The sequence below is a fragment of the Trichosurus vulpecula genome, chromosome 6, assembly GCF_011100635.1.
Source record: "Trichosurus vulpecula isolate mTriVul1 chromosome 6, mTriVul1.pri, whole genome shotgun sequence".
NCBI lineage: Eukaryota > Metazoa > Chordata > Mammalia > Diprotodontia > Phalangeridae > Trichosurus > Trichosurus vulpecula.
Genome location: NC_050578.1, coordinates 70126895 through 70150089, shown reverse-complemented (window position 1 = coordinate 70150089; position 23195 = coordinate 70126895). Strand labels below are relative to the sequence as shown.

At 37.1% G+C, this 23195-nt stretch overlaps 1 long non-coding RNA gene across 1 annotated transcript in view; it reads right to left on the bottom strand.

Moving 5' to 3' along the window:
- Positions 1-1574: 1574 nt before the first annotated feature.
- Positions 1575-23195, bottom strand: part of LOC118852737 — a 38545-nt gene continuing 16924 nt past the window's right edge. Inside the window, exon 3 of the long non-coding RNA XR_005010622.1 lies at positions 1575-1725. This is a non-coding gene — a long non-coding RNA (uncharacterized LOC118852737). The remainder of the gene's footprint in view (positions 1726-23195) is intronic.

Sequence of the window (23195 nt, the reverse complement as noted above, 5' to 3'; positions counted from 1 at the left end):
ACAGTAGAAGGAAACACATGTGTTTCCAGGGCAAGGGTCAAACCAATAGTTTTGGCTCTCTCTGCTAAAATATGAAGAATAAACTTGTAATAAAGAGCTTGTATTCATGAATACTAGTACCTAAGATTTATATCATTCTTTAAGCCTTACAAAATATTTTACTATATTTTAAATCACTTTTAAAATGGTCCTCACAACACCAGGGAATAGGTTCTATCATAATCTCCATTTTACATATGATGAAACATAGAGTGAGAGAAGATAAGCGACTTACTCTGGGTCCCACAATTAGGAAAGGTGAGAGGCAGGATACAAATTCAGGTCTTCCTGACTCCAAGTCTACATACTATCTATCATTCCATCTAAGGGCCTCATTTATTGAATTTTTATTGAATGAACAAACACATGAAAACGTCAAAATATTTATTCCATGCCAAGGAAGGGGTTAATAAAATAAAGTGGTATAGGGAATGAGTGGGAAAGGATGCAATTATGGGAGCACATAAATAAAACAAGGATCAGAAGAGATCAACCTAGAGCCAGAAGAGTCTTTGAAGCAGTTTAGATATATTTAAGGAATAGTTCGAATGCAATTTCATCTATAAATCTGGGGGTGGTATAAAAAGAAAATTAGGATTTGTTTTTCACCAATATTTCTTTTCTTTATTAATTTCTCATTTCTCAGGGTGATAGTGTTTTTGATTTGTAAATTTTTTTAAATCACTCAGTCATGCACTCTCTTCAGAGGACTTTTGAACACATACAGCAAGATGGCAAAGGAAACACTGGAAGGCCCATATATGGAGGTTTGTTGAGAGGAAGACTGCAGTTTCAGTTTTTGTTTTTCTAACACCTGTAGTCATTCAGTAACAAGCATTTATTAAGAGCTTACTACATGGGGGCAGCTAGTTGGCACAGTGAGTAGAGCACCAGCCCTGGAGTCAGAAGGACCTGAGTTCAAATCTGGACTCAGACACCTGACACACTAGCTGTGTGACCTTGGGCAAGTCACTTAAGCCCAATTGCCTTGCCTTGCCCCCTCAAAAAAAAAATTTAAAAAGAGCTTACTACATATCAGGCACTGTGCTAAGTGCAGAAGATATAAAAAAGGCAAAAGCATAGTCCCTGCTTCCACATTCTAAAGGGGGAGATAATGTACAAATTATATAAATATATATATATACATACACATACATATATATGTATGTATATATATACATATGTGTGTGCGCGCACATGCACACACACACACACACAGAGTATAAATGGAAAGTAACATCATAAGGAAGGGATTAGCAGCTGGTGGTGAAGGAAAAGACTAGGAAAAACTTTCAATAGAGGTGAGATTTCAGTTGAGATTGAAGGAAACCAAGGAATCTAGGAGTCAGAGGCAAGGAAGCAGAGCATTTCAGGCATAGGACAATAAGGATAGACTTCCAGTTTAAAATCTTTTTGTTTTTCTCATAACTCATAAAATAAAATTGTCTAGAAGTATCAGAACAAGATGACAAAGTACAGAGCAATAGAATCCATAGGAAAATACCAGAGAGAAACAACAGGTTTAACTCACCCAGAAATATGGTTGCCAAGATCCACAGCTCCCAAATCAAAGAGAAAATTTTGCAAGCAGCCAGGAAGAAACAGATCATGTGCCAGGGGACTCCATTCAGACTCTTCCAGTTGGCCTCCAGCTTCCCCAGGTAGCCATCTACCACTGGCACCATACTGCAGGAGATGAGCACAAGAGGGCACTGAGAGTGAAAACATAGGTTGAGTGGCAGGGAACGTTTTAGCTGAATTACTAGGTCAAGTTGTTATTGCAAAACTCCATATAGGCTACATGGTGGTAAGAAGTATAACAATACAAATACTGCTTTTCCATCTAGTAATACAACTGATAACAGGAGAAATGATCGTCTCTGACTAGCCATCCAATTGGAGCTGAAAGGCAATAAATATACGTATCTTACCCTAAAGGGGAAAGAATAAGGCAAACCAACATCATGACACATTCGAGGTCCCAACCCGATGTGAGACGGGATGAGAGGTTATGAAGGTATAAAATTGAAGCCAAAACATATCAAAGTCAAACCACATCAATGTGCTACAGCGGAGTTAGTATGGAAGTTGAAAGGAGCCATTTTTATGAGGATACTGGTTACTAACAATATGAAATTATACCCTTGCAAGAGCAGTAACCCCCAAAGACCTGCTGAGTTTGGGATTTTCCCTGCTGAATCTATCACCTGTATACATTGTTCACAAGACAGAAATACCAACTAATATGGAGCTAACATGATTTCCATACAGTACTGTGGAAGGTCTTGACTAGCACTGTATTCTCTGTTGTCAAGGAACTGTGGTATAACCTCAGTATCCCCAATCAAGTGTTCAGGGGTTGGGGGAGGGAACCTTTTATGACACATGGAGCAGTAATAAGATATTATCCCTCGATTTGGTGGGGAGTTTTCTTTACTTAAAAAGTAAAATGATAGACTGTGAGAGTAGGTGCTCTGAGAGTATTGTCAGATGACCTTGATAAGATCTAGATAGGGTTGATTGACTATAAAATTTTCTGGACATAATATTACTTGCATGAGTAGTATTGATCAGGTGGTGAGCATTCTGTTGTTCATGGTAGGGGATCTACTCACTGATTGCAGTGGCCTGGAATACTTATTATGGGGGGGAGGATGGGAATAACTCCAGGTAAAGAAAGGTGCTCTTATCTATTACTAATTAAGTTACAAGACCTCTAGCTTTTTCTAAATCTGACTTCACCTTCAAGACATGAAGTCAAACTTCAACTTCTATCTTGACATTCATCAGTTCTTTTCTCAAATTGTAAATTGTTCCTTTTAGCTACAGATAACTTCTGTGAACAAAAATATGTATGAGACCCACGTACTTTGTGTGAAAGATCCACTAGTCCCCATTGCTGTATTAGAAGTATTTATTTCCACAAATTATTTCCCAAACAGGGAAAAACAGAAAAAGGTAATAGGATTCAATATTTGGTTTGAAATATTACAAATTTCCAGAAGATAAGAATATCCAAATTCAAGTCTAAATTTTAAGAAGCCATTATAAAATAGGCAATCTGAAAATATTCTGGAATGATTTTGTTTTGTACAGATCCCCTCCGTGAGTCTGTGTATTCAAAGGTTATTTGTAATTTGACCAAGATCAGACATTGCAAATTCTGTTTTCCAATTTCCATTTCTTAGTTTTATCTCTTCTTAGAATAAGAGGCCATGCTAAGTGATATGAATTGTTCTGTGGGCATGCAGGGGTTTTACATTTATATTCATTCACTGAACTTATAAGAAGAAGTGCCCCAATGAGATTTCAGCAAAAGCTAAAGGTTTTTGGAGGTTACAAAACAGAAACTAAACTATAAAGGGAAAAGCTGGAAGATGCAAAAGACATTCTCACCCTAAAAATGGGAGGAAGCTTGAATACCTCAATTGTTTATGAAGAGGAAATAGACTGCATTCAAATCCTTGTCCCTAGTCACAGCTACTGAAGACTCAGAAAAGAAATATCTTGATACCAAAGTCCTTGTCAATGCCAAATGGTTAAACATCAGAAATTGATATCATTTTATCAGTGAAAATGACATTAAAGAAGGTTAGTATCTGCTTTGCTGCTGAATGCTAAGGACCATGGGACCTTTCCACCTGACTTTCACATGTGTTTTCCTCCCCATGAGAATGAAAACTACAACAGTAGGGAATATCTTCTCTATCTGTATCTTCAATACATAGCAGTGCTTACGAATTAATGAATAAAGCATTTATTAAGAAATAATTTTATTTATTTATTCATTAATTCATAAGATTCATAAAGAAATATGAAGTAAAATTAACTGAAATAAGTCACCCTAAGGAAACAAGGAATGCTTTATAGAGGGAAGCAGGTTTGAGCCAGGAAAAAAACTGTCAAATATGAGAGGCAAGATCTTCCCCATGTCCTGCATAAAAGTGACAAACCACCTCCAAGCTGAGAGAGTCAGAGCTTTTGCCAAAGCTATTCTAAGGTTTGCTGCCCTTGTTGAAACATTTCTGTAGTAAGCTTGCTCAAAAAAAGGCAAAGTATCACCTAACCAAGCCAGTGGATGAAACTGAGAAAGACTGCAGCTTCCCTTTCAAGGACAGGCCTAGGGAACCAATAAATCAACCTGTCTAGTAGGGATGCCGGCACTTTGAGAAGAGCCCAATGGCTGAGCTACCTGCCTGACCCAGCCTGGTAGAAGCTGCCCAGTGTCAGAGAAGTCTGCCTTGCCTCAAGATACTATATTTCGAGAACTCATAAATGAAAAATGCCCATATTAACCAGAACCCAGGGGCAAAGTGAAGATGAAAATGATTTGCCACCTCCTGAAATAACGCCTAAAATAAAAACTCTCAAGAACGTCACAGCCAAAATTCAGAGATTCCAGGTCTAGAAGAAAAAACTGCAAGCAAATAATGAGTTCAAATGTGAATGAACCACAGCCAGGATCTCAGAAGACTTGGCAGTACTAATATAAAGGAGAGAAAATCTTGGAATATGATGCAATATGACATTCCAAAATATAAAAGATGAAGGCTTAAAGCCAAGAGTAAGTTATCCTAGAATACTGAGGGAATCCTACATAGTAAAAAGTTCACTAAGTAATAGAATAGAGGATTTTTAAGAATTCCTAAGGAGAAAACAGATGTCAGTAGATGCCATAAAATGGTAAATATATTTTAGCAAGAAGAAGGGGCTAACCAACAATAAAGTGCTTATTTATATTCTAATAGGAGGAAAAGAGAAAATATCTCTTTAATATCTTCAAGTGTCACAGAGAGAGCTAGATAAAACAAATCGGGGACTGGGTATGATTTTGTTCTGTTTTGATAATATTGAGAGGAAAGAAAAAGGAAGGGAAAAATACACTAGGAAAGAAATAAAGAAGAGGATGGAATTTAGTAGATCTCATACTTTGAGTGAGAGAGAATACAAACATGGAAGAAAGGGGTAAGATTGGAGTGAGATTCACATGAACTGCTCATTTTTATCTGAAGCAGATGAACAAGGAGGGAGGGAGGGAGGAAGGAAGGAAGGAAAGAAAGAAAGAAAGGTTTGGTATAATAAATAATACAATAAACAAATCAGGAAAAATGGTCTGGATTGGGTTAGGGAGGAGAAGGTTTACAAGGTAGGGGAGAGTCAGAGAGAATTGCTGTGAATCAAAGGAACTTCACCTTCAGAACACCTGGCAGTTCACATGTGATACTGTAACCAAGTGAGATGCTCTAAAGTCATTTAACAGTTAACAACAGGATATTTACTTAGCCACAGCAGAAGGATATTCAACAATATGCAATGAGGACACCTGGAGTTGCTGAGGGAAGTAGTTCCTTTGTTGCATTGCTGGTCACTTTCTGCCAGCCAAGCATTAGTGGCTATCTTGTACTCAAGACAACCAGGAAGCAGTGTCAATAGCCTGAGACTTTAGGCTGATGAGCCAATCAAGTTGCTGGGAGGGTATCAATGTCTTTTAAGGAAAAACTAACTTAACCTGAATGAGGGCAGGTGTTAGAATATTGTTCTTATCACACCCGGCTAAGTGACTTGAGTAAGATCATATAGATAGTACACTACAGAGCAAAACTGAATCTCAAAGCTTATTTTTTTTATTAATTCATTTAATTTATTTAGTTTTAGTTTTCAACATTCAGTTCCACAAGTTTTTGAATTTTAAATTTTCTCTGCCTCTTTCCCCCACCCCCACCCCAAGATGGCAAGCGATCTGAAATAGGCTCTACGTATACACTCATATTAAACATATTTTCATATTAGTCATGTAGTAAAGAAGAATTAGGGATGAACCATGGGATGAACCATGAGAAAGAAGAAACAAAACAATACAAAAGAGAGAAAGAGCAAATAGTCTGCTTTGATCTGCATTCAGACTCCATAGTTCTTTCACTGGATGTGAATGGCATGTTTCATCATGAGCTTTTTGGAGATGTCTTAGAGCTTTGCATTGCTGAGAAGAGTGGAAGACAATGTGAAGAAGAGGGATTTGCTCCTAAAGAGGACAGAAGAAGGAGGAAGACTTGAGCAGAAGTATCTGAGAAGGAATAGATGAAGGAAGAAATGAGGGACCTGAGAGGAAAGTTAGATATCACAGGGAATAGTAACAGTATAGAAAGAATACTGGTTGAGACACCTAGAAGTGAACAGGAGACAAAAATTTTAAAAAGGAGACCAAAAAAAATCCTCAACTAATTTTGATAGACTTGGCTCCTCTCATCAGTGCAAGGTTCAAAGACAGCTCCAAAAGACTCATGATGGGAAAAGCTATGCACATCCAGAGAAAGAATTATGGAGTCTGAATGCAGATTGAGGCAACTATTTGCTCTCTTTTTTGGATTTGTTTTTCCTTTCTTATGATTCATCCCATTGCTTATAATTCTTCTTTACAACTGGACCATTATGTAAATGAGTTCAGTATGAAGGTATATACAGAACCTACATCAGATTACATGCTGTCTTTGGGGGGAGGACAGGGAGGGAGAGAAAATTTGGAACCCAAAACTTGTGGAACTGAGTGTTGTAAACTAAAAAGTAAAAAATAAATTTCTAATTTAAAAAACAAAAAAAAAATGGAAAAAATCCTCAGCCTAAGATCCATAAAGTACCAATCAATTTACAAGGTTTATTAAGTACTCGCTATGTGAAAGATGGCAGAGTAACAGGAAGCTCCCCTCCCCAAGACAAAAAAAAAAACCCTCTTCCAAAAAGATCTAGAAAATACACCAAACCAAATCCTGATGGAGAAATACAGAAAAAGCCACAGTGAGTAATTTGACCAGACAAGATCAACATATCGAAATAGACAAAGAGGTCTGCAAACACTAGGGACTAGGAGCACTAGGAAAGTGGAGCACTCTAACACTCAGAGAGGAAGGGTGCACCAGAGCAAGATTGATTCCAGACCTATTCCAGTGCAATGAATACAGGATGCAGAAACAGGTCAGCTTTGTTGCCCGCTACGCAGTTCCACATAACAAATTCAAGGGGATTAAGAAGGCGATCTGAGCTCGGGGTAACATTCCTGGACCAAGAGGTCCTGGGCAAGTTCAGAAGCAAGCAGCAGCTGTGTGGCTGAGAACCCATGAGCAAATGAGAGTGTCCCTTTCAGCATCCAGCCCACCCTGAAGCCCGCAGAGAAATAATCACAGAGCAGGAATCACTGCAGTTCTGTCACTCTGAACCAACAAAGCTATCCAGCTGTCTGATTGGAGCTGACTTGGATAAACAGCATCCTAATATTGTTTAGACCCCAACCAGGTCAGGAACTTGCAGAGCTCAGACCAGAAGGGCAGTGATCAGATTTTTCCCTGGATGAGACCCCTCTGGGAGCCCTAAAAGCTGTCGGGTCCCCAGTGTCTCCCTGTGATCCTGAAATAACACAACATTCAACTTACAATTTTCTCCATCTTCTGCTGTAAACACAATATTGTGTTCTTTTACTTTAATCTTTTGTTTTAAGGTGGCCCTATTGCCACTGACTTGCTTCCCCTCATCCCTGATCTCTTGTTTGTTACCTCTTTCCCTTTAGGGTTTTGTTTATTAGTTCCTTTTTCTATCTAGCTTTTATTTGGTTATATAATCCTTCCCCCTCTTTTTTCCTCTTGGTTAGTCAAGTAGGTTCCCTTTTCCTCTCCTTCCCCCTTCAGCTAGTCCTGTTCATCAGTTCCTTTTTTTAAAATTTCATTATGTAGTGCCCCTTTCCCAAAAGGATTTTTCTCACTCTCTTCATTATCTATCTTCTCTATTTACTCTAGATGCTCATTCTCTTATGACCCCTAGTCATGACCTTTGGTATCTCTTTTCTCTGTATTCTTCATGCAATCAAAACTTCTATGGTATCCTTTCTAAGTTCTTCCATCTAGGCACTTTCTACCACTGCTTTGTGGCACTTACAATCCATGGATTCCTTTTTTCCATTGTGCCTCACTCCCGGAATAATGTCAGTTTTAGCAGATGTCAGAGAAGACACTATTCAATGGTAGGGATCTTCCTCCAGCACTGATATATGCCCTATCTTGTTGACCATTTTGTCTACATGTGCCTAGAAATCTTCTCCCTCTAGCCATGCTTTTCCAATCCTCCAAGTGCCAGTTGCTCCTAGGGGTTCTAACTCCACTCCCTACTCTTCCTGACACCACAGAAATCACCTTCCCCTTAGTGTTAGCTCTTGATTTGACCCTGGTACATCACACATTCTTCTCCATGCCCCTGCTCCCCTTTTATGTACCTTTCCATGTTGTAAGGTAGTCCCACAAAAGAAGCATTAATTCTCCTGTAGGCAGGGTGTCACCAGGTTCTGTCCATAAACCCTACTGCCTCTTCATGTTACCTCAATTAGATTTCTACCACACCCTTGTGTCCCCCTGCACTTTTAGAAAGTCTCTCACTGGCTTCTCAATTGTCACTCTCTTGCTGTTGCTATCCTTAGTGGTTGCATGTAGTCACTCTTTCTGCATTTCTGTTCTTTAGGGTATTCAAGAAGGAAATAATCCCTTCAGTGCTCATTTCTAAAAATGTTTCAAGTTCTTCTTTATTATTGAATATCTGTCTTTTGTTCCATATGGTTAAGCTCAGACATGAAAAATAAGTCACCTTGGACTGAATCCTGAGCACTATTGCTCTTTAGAATGCACTATTTGGGGGCAGCTAGGTGGCCCTGGATTCAGGAGGACCTGAATTCAAATCTAACCTCAGACACTAGCTATGTGACCCTGGGCAAGTCACTTAACCCCTCGATGCCTGCCCCCCCCACACACAAATGAAAAGAATACATTCCATTCCCTCATTTTCTTGAGGGTGAGGAATAGTCTTGCATTATTTGGATATCCTGTCTTTTTTATTTGAAAGTTTTTCTCCTGATGACTTTTGATTGGAATTTTATTTTATTTATTCAGAAGTTCTGGCAAGTCTCTTACATTATTTCCTTCACTATGATGTTAAAATTTTTTTTTGTCCTGCTATGTTGTTCTGGGGTACTTATGATTCTTAAGTTGTCTCTACACATCCTGTCTTCAAGATTATATGTTTTGCTTACATAGTTAGCATATATTCTTTTAATGTTATTGTTTTTTGTTTCTCTTATTTTAAATTGTACTTGACTTCTAGATATTTGCATTTCCAATCTATTGTTCTCTTGTTTCTTTGGTAAGGCTTGCCATTGCAAAGTATTGTAATATTTTGGCTCTGCAGGAAATAAATTATACTCTTGTAATTCTCATTTTTCTTTTAAACCACCCAGGCATGTTGTAGTTCCATAGTCTCCTCAAATTCCACAGAGTCCTCTGTCTCATGATGTTTGATTATTTTCCCTTTTTTTCTTTCAATATTTACTCTTAGATGTCTGAACTTGTTTACTAGGCCTGAAGGATATATTTCCTTCTGTAGATACTATTTCTGTTGATATTATCTGTTGATATTATCTGTTTATGTTCAAGGTCTTTAAGTTTTCTTCTTCCTGAAATCTTTGGTGTTTTTAGTCTTATCCCTTATTTCCTTATTGCTCACTTCTGACTCCCTCCCCTATCACTGTGGTTTCCTTTGGGACTGGATCTCAAAGCATCTCAGCCTCTTCCCACACTGGGCATTCATGGTTCACCAACCTAGGGCTCTGCCCCAACTGACTTCTGAGTGGTTAGATCTGGCCCTAGCTAAATGCTATGCTGTTCCCTCAGGCTTGGTGGAATGTTTCATAGCACCCCTCATACACAGTGTGCTGTCCTGGTGACCTCTCCTACTTCCTATTTTTCTCAGTTCTCTAGCCTGGCACTGAAAGTTAAGAACTTTTGGTGCTTCTGAGTTACAGCCCCAAACAGGCTTTGACTCCTAAAGGGCTATAGCCAAGCTGGCGGTTGAGGCCCCAGCAAACTTTCACCACCTCCAGAGGCAGGGTCTGTATGGCACTGGAAACAGGGAGGTAAGACCCAGGATATAGGGGTGGGTTTTGATGTAAGCTTATGTGAGGTCCTTGGATCTGCTATTACAGCCTTGCTGGTATGGGAAATGGGGGAAGGGTGCTTCTTTTTCTTCTATTTTTCTATCTCCTATTTATTTTCTTCTATTTTTTCAGTCTTTTGACTTTGCTTTAATATTTCTTGTTGCTTCATGGAGTCCTTGACTTCTATTTCGTCCATTCTAGTTTTCAAAAACTTTGCTGCTTGGACAAAGTTTGTATGTCTTATACCAAGCTGTTAATTCCCTTTTTAATTCTTTCTTCTATAGGCCTCATTTCTTTTCCAACTTTTTTCACTGCCCTCTTATTTTATTTATAAAAACATTGCAAACACTTTTTATAACTCTTGCTTCATCTCTTCTAAGAATTCTACTTGAACTTTTGTCCAATACAATAGGTTAATACAAAATAGATACAAGATTATTTTGAAGGGAAAGCATTAGCAAATGGAAAGTAGGGGAAGACAGAAAAGTCTTCATATAGAAGGTAGTTCCTGAACTAAGCTTTGAGGGAAACTAGCAAGTCTAAGGGATGGAGGTTACAAGGCAATGCATTCTAGTCTCAGGGGACACAGAATAAATGCAAAGATACATAAAGAGGAAGAGCACTCTGTATTAATATGCTGTTTTCCCTCATTAGATTATAATATCCTTGAGGGCACCATGTATGCGGAACAGTCAGAAAAGACAAATTTGGATTATTGCCATGAAAGGCAATAATCTGTAATAAGACTGGAGGTCAAGTTATTAAAGGCTTTAGATGCCTGAGAGGTATTTATATACACTTCTAGGGAAAATAGGGAGTCACTGGAATTTATTGAGTAGGAAGCTATTTTATTGGGGCAGCTAGGCGGTACAGTGGATAGATTGCCTGGCCTAGTGTCAGTAAGACCTGAGTTCAAATCCAGACTCAGACACTAACTATGTGAGCCTGAGTCAGTCACTTACCCCTGTTTGCCTCAGTTTCCCCATCTATAAATGGGGATAATAATAATACCTACCTCTCAGGGTTGTCAATGAGGATAAAATGAGATAGTGTTTGTAGAGAACTTGGCACAGTGCCTAGAACACAGTTGGTGCTATAGAAAAATGTTAGTAATTATCATTATTAGATACTGATATTGTCAGACCTATCCTGCAGGAAAATCACTTTGGCTGCAATATGGAGATTAGATTGGATTAAGGTTTGAACCAGAAGAAACCATTGCAGTGGTTGAGACAAGAGCTGATAAGTGCATGAAGTATGACTGACAAACAAAATAAACTAGAGATGCTAGTCTAGGAAGCAATTTGACTTTGTAGGTATCATTAAGACTTAATGGGAATTCCATTGACTGAAATATAACTCTAGAAAGATATGATAGTTAAAAATTGGTGGGAGGGACAGAATGAGGAAATATGGTATATACTGGGTTATGGAGCAATTTTGCTGTTGGAATATACTAAAACCTGGACAGAAGTAAAAAAAAAAAAAAACACATAATAAGCAAAGGAAATAAATCACAAGGTTGGCACAGAGGCAGGATGTAATAACCAGGAACCAGACATCTGCTAGTGGTCTCTCTGCCAAAAGCAAAGCAGCTAATAGGTTTTTCACTTTGTTTAATGTTAATTTCATCCTCTAATGAGTAGAGAAACAAACACTGGGGGATTTTATTCAGGACCTCTACTCTTGCTCTGATTCATAACAATTCATAATAAAGGGGAAACTTATGGTAGCTTTGTGGCATGGCAGAATAGGAAGTGAACACTGCATCTTGGAATTTAGGATAGGCAACAAGAAGAAATTAGGCAATATTCTAACGTGCACTTAATTTCTGAGAAAGAACATTTCAAAGAATTCACAAAAAAGGATAAATACACCAAGAAAAACATAAAAAGGCATACATAGATGTTTAAGTGAAAGGAAATACATAGGGATGAATTGTTTATAAGTTAATAGGGAGATAAGAAATAGCTGTCTTTTCAAAACCATATCTTTCTTCCTTCCTTCTTTTCATTCTTTCATTGCTTTTTTTTTGCTTGAGTCTTCCTGTACAAAACCACTAATATGGAAATATTTTACATAATTGCACATGTATAACCTATATCAGATTGCTTACCATCTCAGAGAGTGGGGAAAACAGAGAGGAAGGGATAGAATTTGGGTCTCAAAACTTTAAAAAAAATTGTTAAAAACTGTTTTAACATATAATTGGAGGAAAAATATCATTTTAAAAAAATTTTAAGTGACAAAGGATCTGTGGATAATTTTGTTCTATTTTAATGATCTTAGCAAAAGAAAAAAATGGGAGGAACAGAGGACTATATCAAGGAAGGAAATCACTATCATCTAATAGAGGTGTATAAGAGAAAGAATATATAAACATAGGGGAAAGAAAGGGGAGAATGGGCACCTGTGAGCCTCACTTTCATCTGAATTAGACAAAGGAATATTGAACACAATTAGAGATTTCAAAATAGAAATACATTAAATTTTAAAAGGAAATAGTTGAGGACCAGAAGAGAGAAGGGAAGGGAATAACCATTTGTTAAGCATCTGCTATGTGGTAGGAACTGTGTTAGGTACTTTACAAATATTATCTGAATTGATCCTCACAAACCTGGGAGGCAGGGATATGACAACCCCCATTTTCATCTGAGGAAACAAACAGATGAAAATTATTTGCCCACAGTCACTCTGGTAGGAAACATTTAAGGCCAGATTGGAACTCAGGTCTTCCTGACTCCAGGTCCAGTGCTCTATCTATTGTACTACCTAGGTACCACTATAGAAGCAAGAAAAAGGGAGGTATAGAAAACAGTCTAGGAATGCAGGATAGGCAAGGGAATAATTAGAAGCAAAACAAATTCAAATGTTGGAGGGAAGAATAAGAAAAGAGGATTATAAGGAAAGGAAAAAAGTTTTAAGAAACCTCACAGTGATCAAAGTCAGGGTAAGGAGAAAAGATAAATTGTGAGAAAGACTAAACAGGGCATTTCACCTACAATATCACAAATGTCAGGCAAATTACTTCTCTTTTACAACTTTCTTATTTGCAAAGAGAAAGGTGAGAGCAAAAAGAGGAGAAGGTACAAGAGGACAGGATGCAGGGAAATACACAATTAAAAATCTTAATTGTGAATGCAAATGGGATGAACTCACCCATAAAATGGAAGAGAAGAGTGCAGTGGATTAAAAAGCAGGATCCAACTATATATTGTTTACCAAAACGCTTAAAATATAGATTCACTTGGAATCATAACAATGAACTACAGCAAAATCTATTATGCTTCAGCCAAACTAAAAAAAAAAAAACAGAGTAATCATGACTTCGAATATGTATATGTATCTATGTGTATAGATATATACATACACACACACGTTAAGTTAAGCAAGCTGGAGGAAAAATAGTAAAAAATATTAATTGTGGGAGATCCTAATATGCCCTTTTCAAACTTAGACAAATCTAACCAAAAGGTAAATGAGAAATAAGGAAAGGACCTGAATAGGACCTTAGAAAATTAGATTTAATTGAGCTCTGGTGTTTACTGGCCAGAAAGAGAAAAGAATTTACATATTTCTCAGCTATATATGGCATCTTCATAAAAAACTGACTATGGTTTGGGGACATAAAGACTTTGCTAAAAAATCTAGAAAAGCAGAAATATAAAATATGGCATTTACTGACCACAGTGACATAAAAATTTATATTCAATAAAGAGTGATTAAAGAATTAGAAAGCATCTTGGGAGTAAAAAACAATTTTAAAGAATTGATGGGTCAAAAGAATGATTTTAGAAGTGATAGGAAGTTCATCAAAGGTAATCATAAGAATGAGACAATATACCAAAACTTAAGAGATTCAGCTTAAAGCAGTTCTGAGGTTAAATTTTATGTCTCTAAACACATTTATCAACAAAAGAAGAAAGAACAGATCAATGAATTGGGCATGCAAAGTCAAAACTTGAATAACAAATACAAAATCCTCAACTAAATAACAAAGTGGAAATTATAAGGTCTATAGAAGATATTAATTAAGTTGAAAACAAAGAGATCACTGAATTGATCAATGAAACTAAAAGCTGGTTTTTTGGAAAAACTAATCAAACATATAAGCAACTGACTTGAATTTTTAAAAGAGAGAAAACATGAATTTTTCATATGAGAATGAAAAAAGAACTCAGTAATTAAAGAATAAAGGAAATAAGAAATTATTTTTTCCAATTATGTGCAAAAAACTGATAGAATAAAGTAAACAGATGAATATCTATAAAAATATGATACCCAGATTAACATAAAGTACAATATTTAAATAATCCAATATCAGAAAAAAATCAAATAACTCACAAATTACTTGACCAAAAAAGGGAAGAGAAGGGGGAACTCAAGTGCCAGATTTACAAGTGAATTCTATCAAACATGCAAGGAAAAATTAATTCCAATACTACATAAGCTATTTGCAAAAATAAGAAGGTATCTTCCAATCTCTTTGTAAAATACAAATGTGGTCTTGCTACATAATCTAGGGAGAGACAAAACGGAAAAATACAAATCCATCTCTCCAATGAAAAAGCATTTATTAAGTGTTGTGTCAAGTACTATGTTTGCAATGGGGATAGAAGTAAAAAGCAAATTCTTGCTCTTAAGGAGCTTACATTTTAATCGATGGAGATAACACAAGTGGGATGGTTCAGCTACAAGCAAGAATGAAAATCCCAGTGATCTTTAGGGTGTGTCAGCTGAGCAGCTAGAGAATCCCTATCCTAGATCCCTGGTCCCTTCTCAAATTGATAAAAGAGACAAAACAAAACCAAAAATATATCTCTTTCTGCATTTTTAATCTATTACTCTCTGACAAGAGGTAAGTACCATGTTTCATCACATCTAATCCTCTGGATTCATGAACAGTCATTCCATTGATCAGAGTTCTCAAATATTTCAAAATTGTTTTTTCTCTATAATGTTGTTATGTAACTTATTCTCTTGATCCTGCTCATGTCACTCTGTATCGATTAATACAAATAATATCTACCAAAGCAAAAATATTCCATAACATTCATATACTGTCATTAATTCACTCATTCCTCAAATGATGGGCATCCATCTTTTAACTTTCTGTTTTTCTGAATTTTTTATGAGGTTTTTATGCCAACAAAACATGGATGATTTTTAAAGGTTCCAGGCATGCCTAAGAAATATGTAAACTGCCTTCTATTTTGATTTATTAGATATTAGAGGTCTATCATATCTAATGTTTCTTTTTTAAATGCATTTTATTGCTATCTTTTGTTTTTACACTGTCAAAATTTCTTCCAGTATCCTTCCTCTCTCACACAACTATCCCACATAATAAATAATATTTTTCAAGAAAAAAATAGAAAGAAGAGGAAGAGAAATCAGTAAAGCTGACCAATATAAAACCCTGTGTTTGGCTTTTAAAGCCCTGACCTCTTTTCAGTATTCTTATGCCTTACATCAGATACCCTGTAATGGAAGGACACTGATTGTTTGCTGTTCTCCACACAAGACTTTCTATTTCCTAACTCTATAGACATTTTCATCGATTGTCCTCCTTTCCTAGAACTTTCTCCCTCCTCAGTTTCTCCTCTCTAGCTTTCTTAAAGTCACAGATAAAGTCCTACCTTCTGCAAGAAGACTTTCCCACTCTTCCTTAATCTTTGTGCCTTCTTGTTGAGACTACCTCCCATTTATGCTATATAACCTTGTTTGTACATTGTTTGTATGTTTGCCTCTCTCATTAGTCTGTTCTGCCTTTCTTTGTAGGTCCACAGTGCCCAGCACATAGTTGGTGTTTAATAAGTTCCTGTTGACTCAAATGTAGTGGAAAAAATCTGAAAATTTATGCAATGTTCCACCCTTGTGAATTTCTTACTTCTGCAAAGGAGTAAGAGGGGGATATCATCTTATATCTCTTCTTCCTGCTAGTTTTTTACAAGTTTGAAACATTCACTGTTGATTATTTTGCACTTCCATCTACATTTTTTTAATCATTGCATTCTTAGCTCTGTTTACTTCACTGTGCATCAGTTCATATAAGTCTGTCTAAGTTTCTCTGTATTCATCATACTCATCGCTTCTTATGGCATAGTAATATTCTATAACATTCATATACATTAACTTGAGGCCATTCACTGTGAGCTCCTCTATTCCCCTCCTTCTTACTACTATTACTCAGGTGCCTTCTGCCTCTATCTCTTCCTCCACCCTGTTTCACACGATCAAGTAACCTTATTCCTTACCAAGGCTAATCCTGTTCAAAAGATCCCAATCCATCTTGTATCCGCAAATAGATTGCCCCTCCTTTTGTCCTTATTTTTTCACTTATTTTCAATCTCTCCCATATATTGGTGTGCATTCCATATTTCCTACAAACAAGCTTACCTCCCCCAACCTGATATAACCTTCACTTGATCTTTCCATCCCTCCTAACAATCATCATATATCTCTTCTGCCCTTTGTAGCTAAATTTCTCAAAAAGGTTGTCTACAATAGGTGACTCCATTTTCTCTTTTCTCACTCTCTTCTCAGCCCCTTAAAATCCAGCTTCCAACCTTATCGTTCTACTGATAATTGTTCTAAGCTCTCTCCAAAGTTACCAATGATCTCTTAGATACCAAGGTCTTTTCTCAAACTACATTATCATTGGGTTCTCTGCAGCCTTTGACGGTGTTGCTTACTGTCTCTTCCATGATTTTCTCTTCTAAGTTTTCAGGACACCATTCTTTCTTGGTTCTTGTCCTACCTATCTGACTGGTCCTTCTCAGTCTCCTTTGCTGAATCCTCTTCCAGATCATACCTACTCTTCCTACGTATTCCTCAGGGCTCTGTCTTGGGCCCTCTTCTCTCCCTCTATACTACTTCATTTGGAAATCTCATTAACTCTCATAGATTTAATCACCATCTCTATTCTCATGATTCTCTAAAATCCTGTATTTTACTGAAAGCCTTCCCCAATCTCTATTGATACTAGTGGTTTCCTTCTGTTACTTATTTCCTGTTTATCCTATATATAGTTTGCCTTGTACATATTTTTTGCATGTTGTCTCCCCTACTAGACTGCAAACTTTTTGAGGGCAAGGACTGCCTCTTTTTTAATACCTAGCACTTAGTACAGTTCCTGGCACATAGCAGGCACTTAATAAATATTTCTTGATTAACTGATGTACTTTGGTTTAACCATTTCCCAACTGATGAGCATCTACTTTGTTTCTGGGGCTTTGCTACCCCAATAAGTGCTGTCATGCATATTTTGGCATATATAGAGCAGTGGACATCTGCTTGTGGGCATTTTAGCCACTTCATTTGTATAATTCCATATTGCTTTCTAAAAAGGATTTACAAGTCCCCAGCTCTACCAACAATGTACCAGTGTGCACAGCCCCTCCAATAGCGACCATTCCTCAACTTTAATCATCTTCGCCAATTTGCTGAGTGTTAAGTAAAACCTCAAGGCTATTTTCATTTGTTTTTCTCTTATTATTATTAATACTTTGGAGTTTTAATTATTATTGCCAGATTTCAATTGCATTGAGAACTTCTGCTGCTATAAATATTTTGATGTGCTTTGGGACTTTTTTCTTATTGATGACATCCTCAGAGTTTCCAACTTTTTCTAAAGTTCTATTTAAGAACTTTTTTCTGGTTAGATTTGTCAGAGATTGAAAGGAGGTACAGTGGAATTCCCAAATGATACATTTTATTGTCTATTTCCTCTAAGTATTTATATAGTGAATACCATTAACCTTTCCTTTAAGTATTCATGTGGTATGTCATTCAGTTTGTGATAGATTATCTTATTAACAGCACTCTCCAAAACTGGCTGGCCACTCCCTTTCATTCTTAGCTAACTGAATATTGGATTCAGCAAGGAACCAAAGTAAAAGCCAAGAGACATCCACCAAGAAGGATGAGTAGCTTGAATATACCATGGATTAACTTTTTTCATATCATTATATTCTTTAATCAGACTTACACCATGATTCTGATAAATTAAAAGTATCATGTTAGAAATAATTCAAAATGGGCTAGAGAAACCTCAGCCTTTTGGAAAAAAAAACTTGCTGAAGAATGGGAGAATGGATTTTAAATTTAAAGGATTTTGGCAGCTCTCAGCACAAAATTTCCATCCATCTGACTGCATGTCTGGTTCTTTAAGTACAAAAAATGGGACACTTCAGTATCAGAGCTTGAATACAATTTATTAAATACCACAGATACCTGAAGACTTGCTGGGCCAGAAGCAGTGTGAGCTATTGCTCTGGTTAAGAAGTTATATATTATTATAAATAAACTTTCATAAAAGTTATAGCCATAACTAGTATGTCTGCTGAAACGTTCTTTAGTTTGGGGCTCATCATTATTCCCTTCCTCCTTCTCCTCTGGTTATGTGCATGTTTTGACAACTTTATAAGACAATTTTTCATTTATTGCTCTATAAAATACAATGCTGAAAATTAGTAAAAGTATTTTTACTGGTATAAGAAAAAGCACAATGCAGTTTTCATGTTTATCTCTTTTTATCATGTCTATTTCTATTGTTACCTTCTCTGAAATCAGGATTGCTACTCATTTTTTTTTTAGTTCTCTTGAACGACAGTAGATTTTGATCTTTATTTTAGTTCTGGGTGAATATTTCTTTTAGGAATATTTCTTTTAAAGTATGTATTTTGGGATTCTGCTTTCTAAGCCATTCTACTTTCCTTTTTTTGGTTGAGTTTATCCCATTCACATTCATGATTTGTGATTTTTACTTGTATATTTCCCTCCATACTGCGCTCTTATACCTTTTTCTCTCATGGTCCCTCACTCCCCTCATTACACGAAAGAAAAATGTGGCAAAAGAGAGGAGAATTTGTTTTTTACACCACTGTTCCATAGGTGAAATATGTTTCTTTTCCATTACCCCTCTCCTCTCATCCTTGTCCTGTCTTTCATCAGGTTTTTTTCTTTTTTTTTCCTTTTCCTTTCCTTTTCAACCTCCCTCTTTGATATCTTGCCTTCCAGCTTATACTTTTCTCTTCCCTCTCTCTTTCCCTGCGTATTTACTTGTTGAGTACAGCATAATATATTTCTACACCAAACCTTTGGTGTGCATGTGTGGTGGGGGATGGAATGTGAGTGCTCAACCTTACTCTGTTCAGATAAAAATGAAGTTCGTAGGATTCACATCATGCTCCCCTTCTTTCATGTTTGTATACTTTTCATCTCATGCCCTTCTATTTTGTAAATGAGCAAGTTCCCTCCCCTTTCTTCTCCTTTTCATCTCATTTACTTCGTCCTAAGAACATTGAAACCAAACACAATGACTCCCTTCCCTCCCAGGATTTATAAGCACATTACTTAATTTTCTCTGTGACCCTTGAAGATAGTAGAAAGCACATTTGTTTCTCCTACCTTTATTAGAATGTAAATAATTTATCACTGGATATTTCTTTTGCATTGATGAAACTGTCTTTACCTTCACTTTTCTATTTTTTCTCCTCACTCATGTCTGAATTTCAAAATTTCTACATAGTTCTGGGCTTTTCATCAGGAATGACTGGAAGTACTCTATTTCATTAAAAATCCATTTTTCCCTTTAAGATTATACTCAGATAGATTATTCTTGATTCTAAGACTTTATCTTCTGTTTTGGGCAATCGCTGTTGTTGTTGTTCAGTAGTGTCCAACTCTTCATGACCCCATTTCAGGTTTTCTTGACAAAGATACTGAAGCGCTTTGTGACTTCCTTCTCCAGCTCAGTTTACAGATAAGGAAAATGAGACAAACAGTGTTAAGTGAATTGCCCAGGGCCACAAAACTAGTATCTGAGGCCACATTTGAACTCAGGTCTTCCTGATTCCAGGCCCAGTGCTCCATCTACTGTGCTACCTAGCTGCCTGACTTTTGGGCAATACTGTCTTTCAAACTCTCTTCTCATTTACAATAGCAGCTGCCAAGTCTTGGGTCATCCTGTTGGGTCTCCTTAGGCCCCAACTTGCATTTTTTGGAATGCATGTCATACTTTTTAAATTTTTTATTTGAATCTCTGGATTTTGGCTGTGACATTCATTGACACTTTCATTTTGGAGTGTCTTTAAGGAGATGACCAGTGGATTCTTTCTATGTTCACTTTGCCCTCTCGTTCTGGGCATGTTTTATTTATTTTTTCTTAAAATATTACATCTAGACTTTTTTGGACATGAATGTTTGGTAGTCTGACAGATATTCTTAGATGGTCTGTCTTTGACCTGTTTTCCAGGTCAGTTGTTTTTTATAGCAGATAGCTTACATTTTCACCATTTTTTCTGTCTTTTGATTCGTTTTAACATTCTTTGTTGTTTCATGGAGTCATTACTTTCTGTTTAACCCATTCTAGTCTTCAGAGCATTCCTTTCAGGTAATCAGAATCTGTCCTAAGTGTTCTTTCCTCTCCTTTTAATATTAAATTTTGCATCTCTCATTCATTTTACCTTGTGGTCAGACCATTCTTTTCTCTGATAATCTACTTGGAATCATTGTATGACTACACATTTCTTCTTCCCTTAGGCTTCTCTCAGTCTGAGGTATATATCTTCACTGTGTCTGGAATTTTCTTCCTTTTATTCATATCATGCAAGTTCAACCTTTGGATTGTGGCTTTGTGTTTGGGTGACACTCTGCTCTCTATATTATAGTCACATGGTGTAGGCAGGTCCTGCCTTATTCTAAATGTGGTATCTAAGACTCTGCTTCTCATTCTGCAAAAAAATTTCCTGGGTTTGGGCTTATTTTACTAGTAACCTGACTTAGATTTGGGCCTTGGTTAATTATCTGTCTCCTTCTTTAGGCAGACCCAAACCCAGAAGTCACTTTATTCCTTGCTATGACTCTGTTGTTGGTTGAGCTGTTGGTAAGCTTTCTGTGAGGCCTTTCTCCTGCTATGGTTCCTCTGGGCACTGGCCTGATCAAATGCTGATTGGCTTTGCTTCTTGCTGTATTTCCATTGTGGCTGATGAGCTTTGGTTTGGAAATGGGCTTTTTAGATGCTAAGTTGAGCTCAGGTCCTGGAAAAGGCCCCATGCAGGGTGCTGGTCTAGCCTTGTCTCCTGCAATGGCTAAACCTTGGATACTCATCTGTCCTGTTTCTTGTTATGGGATCAACTTGCTTGCATACTTTACCCTATACCTATTTGGTATTTTCTTTTCTTTGCTGAGAATTTCCAAAAGATTTTTATGGTCTTTTGGAGGCTAGACTGAATAGAGGAATAGATAGATGTCTCACTTTGGTTTTCTTTCATACTCAACTGTCAAATTGATCTTCTTGAAGCACAGGTCTGACCATTATCACTTCCTTATTCAATAAGATCCAGTGGACTTCTATTACTTCCATGATAAAACATAAAAATCTCTGTTTGGTTTTTAAAGCCCTATATAAGCTGGCCTATTCTTATCTTTCTAGTCTCTTTATATCTAACTCTACACTGGCCTCCTTACTATTACTTGCAAATGAGACTCTACCTCCTGATTTTACACATTTTTACAGGCTGTCCCTCGTCCCTGGAACACTCTCCATCCTCATCTCTGCCTCCTGTGTTCTCTGGTTTCTGGCTTCCCTCAAGTGTCTGCTAAAGTCCCACCTCCTGCAAGAATCCTTTCTCAATCTTCTTATAATCTTAGTGACTTTCCTCTGAGACTATTACCAATTTACACTGCGTAATCTTGATTGTACATAGTTGCTTGCATATTGTCTCCCCATTAGAGACCATGAGCTCCTTGAGAGCAGGGAATGGTGGCTTTTTTTTTGCTTTTCTTTGTATCCCCAATTCTTAACACAGCACCGGGAATATAGTAGGAGCTTAATAAATTCTAGTTATTAGGTTTAGACCAACTTCTTACACCATATACCAAGGTAAGATTAAAATGGGTACATGATTTAAACATGAAAGGTGATACTGGGGGGCAGAGCCAAGATGGCAGCTGGAAAGCAGGGAGTTGCTTAAGCTCTCCCCCAAATCCCTCCAAACACCTGTAAAAAATGGCTTTGAACAAATTCTAGAGCTGCAAAATCCACAAAATAGCAGAAGGAGGCAGGTCTCCAGCCCAGGACGGCCTGGATGGTCGCTGGGAAGCAGAGTGCATCCCAGCATGGGTACCGCCAGGCCAGACCAGACAGGGAGTCGGCCTGGAACAGGCCTTAGGGCCATAAATCATTGAGCTGTGGCAATTACCAGACTTCTCAACCCACAAACGCCAAAGTCTTTCACATGAGTACTGTGGAAGTGTTTTACATAATGATACATGTGTGGTCTATGCTGAATTGCTTGCCTTCTTAGGGAGGGTGGGTGGGAAGGGAAGAGGGGAGAGAATTTGGAACTCAAAGTTGTAAAATCAGATGCTCAAAAGAAAAAGTTGTTTTTGCATGCAACTGAGAAATAAGATATATAGGGGCATAGAAATCTATCCTGCCCTACAAGAAAGTAAGGAGAAAGGGGATGGGGGGGGGGGGTGGTGACAGAAGGGAGGGCTGACTGGGGAACAGGGCAATCAGAATATATGCCATCTTAGAGTGGGGGAGGGTAGAAATAGGGAGAAAATTTGTAACTCAAAATCTTGTGGAAATCAATGCTGAAAACTAAAATATTAAATAAATAATAAAATATTAAAAAAAAAAAAGGTGATATCACAACAAGCAAATTAGGAAAGCAAGGAATAGTTTACTTGCCAGATCTATGGAAAAGGAAAAAATTTGTGACCAAACATGAGATAGAGAATATTACTAGATATAAAATGGACAACTTTGATTATATTAAATTTAAAAGTTTTTGCACAAACAAAACCAATGCAATCAAGATTAGAAGGAAAGTAGGAAATTGAGGGGGGAAATTAATGACAAGTTTCTCTGATAAAGGCCTCATTTCTCAAATATATAGAGATCTGATTCACATTTATAAAAAAAATTAATTCCCTGATCAATAAATAGTCCCAGGACATGAATGGGCAGTTTTCAGATGAATAAATCAAAGCTATCAATCAGTTAGGAAAAAATGCTCTAAATTACTATTGATTAGAAAAACATAAATTAAAATAACTGTGAGGTACTGCCTCACAGTACCAGATTGGTTAATGTGACAGAAAAGGAAAATGACAAATGTTTGTGAGGATGTGGAAAAATAGGGACACTAATGCACTCTTGGTGGAATTGTGAACTGATCCA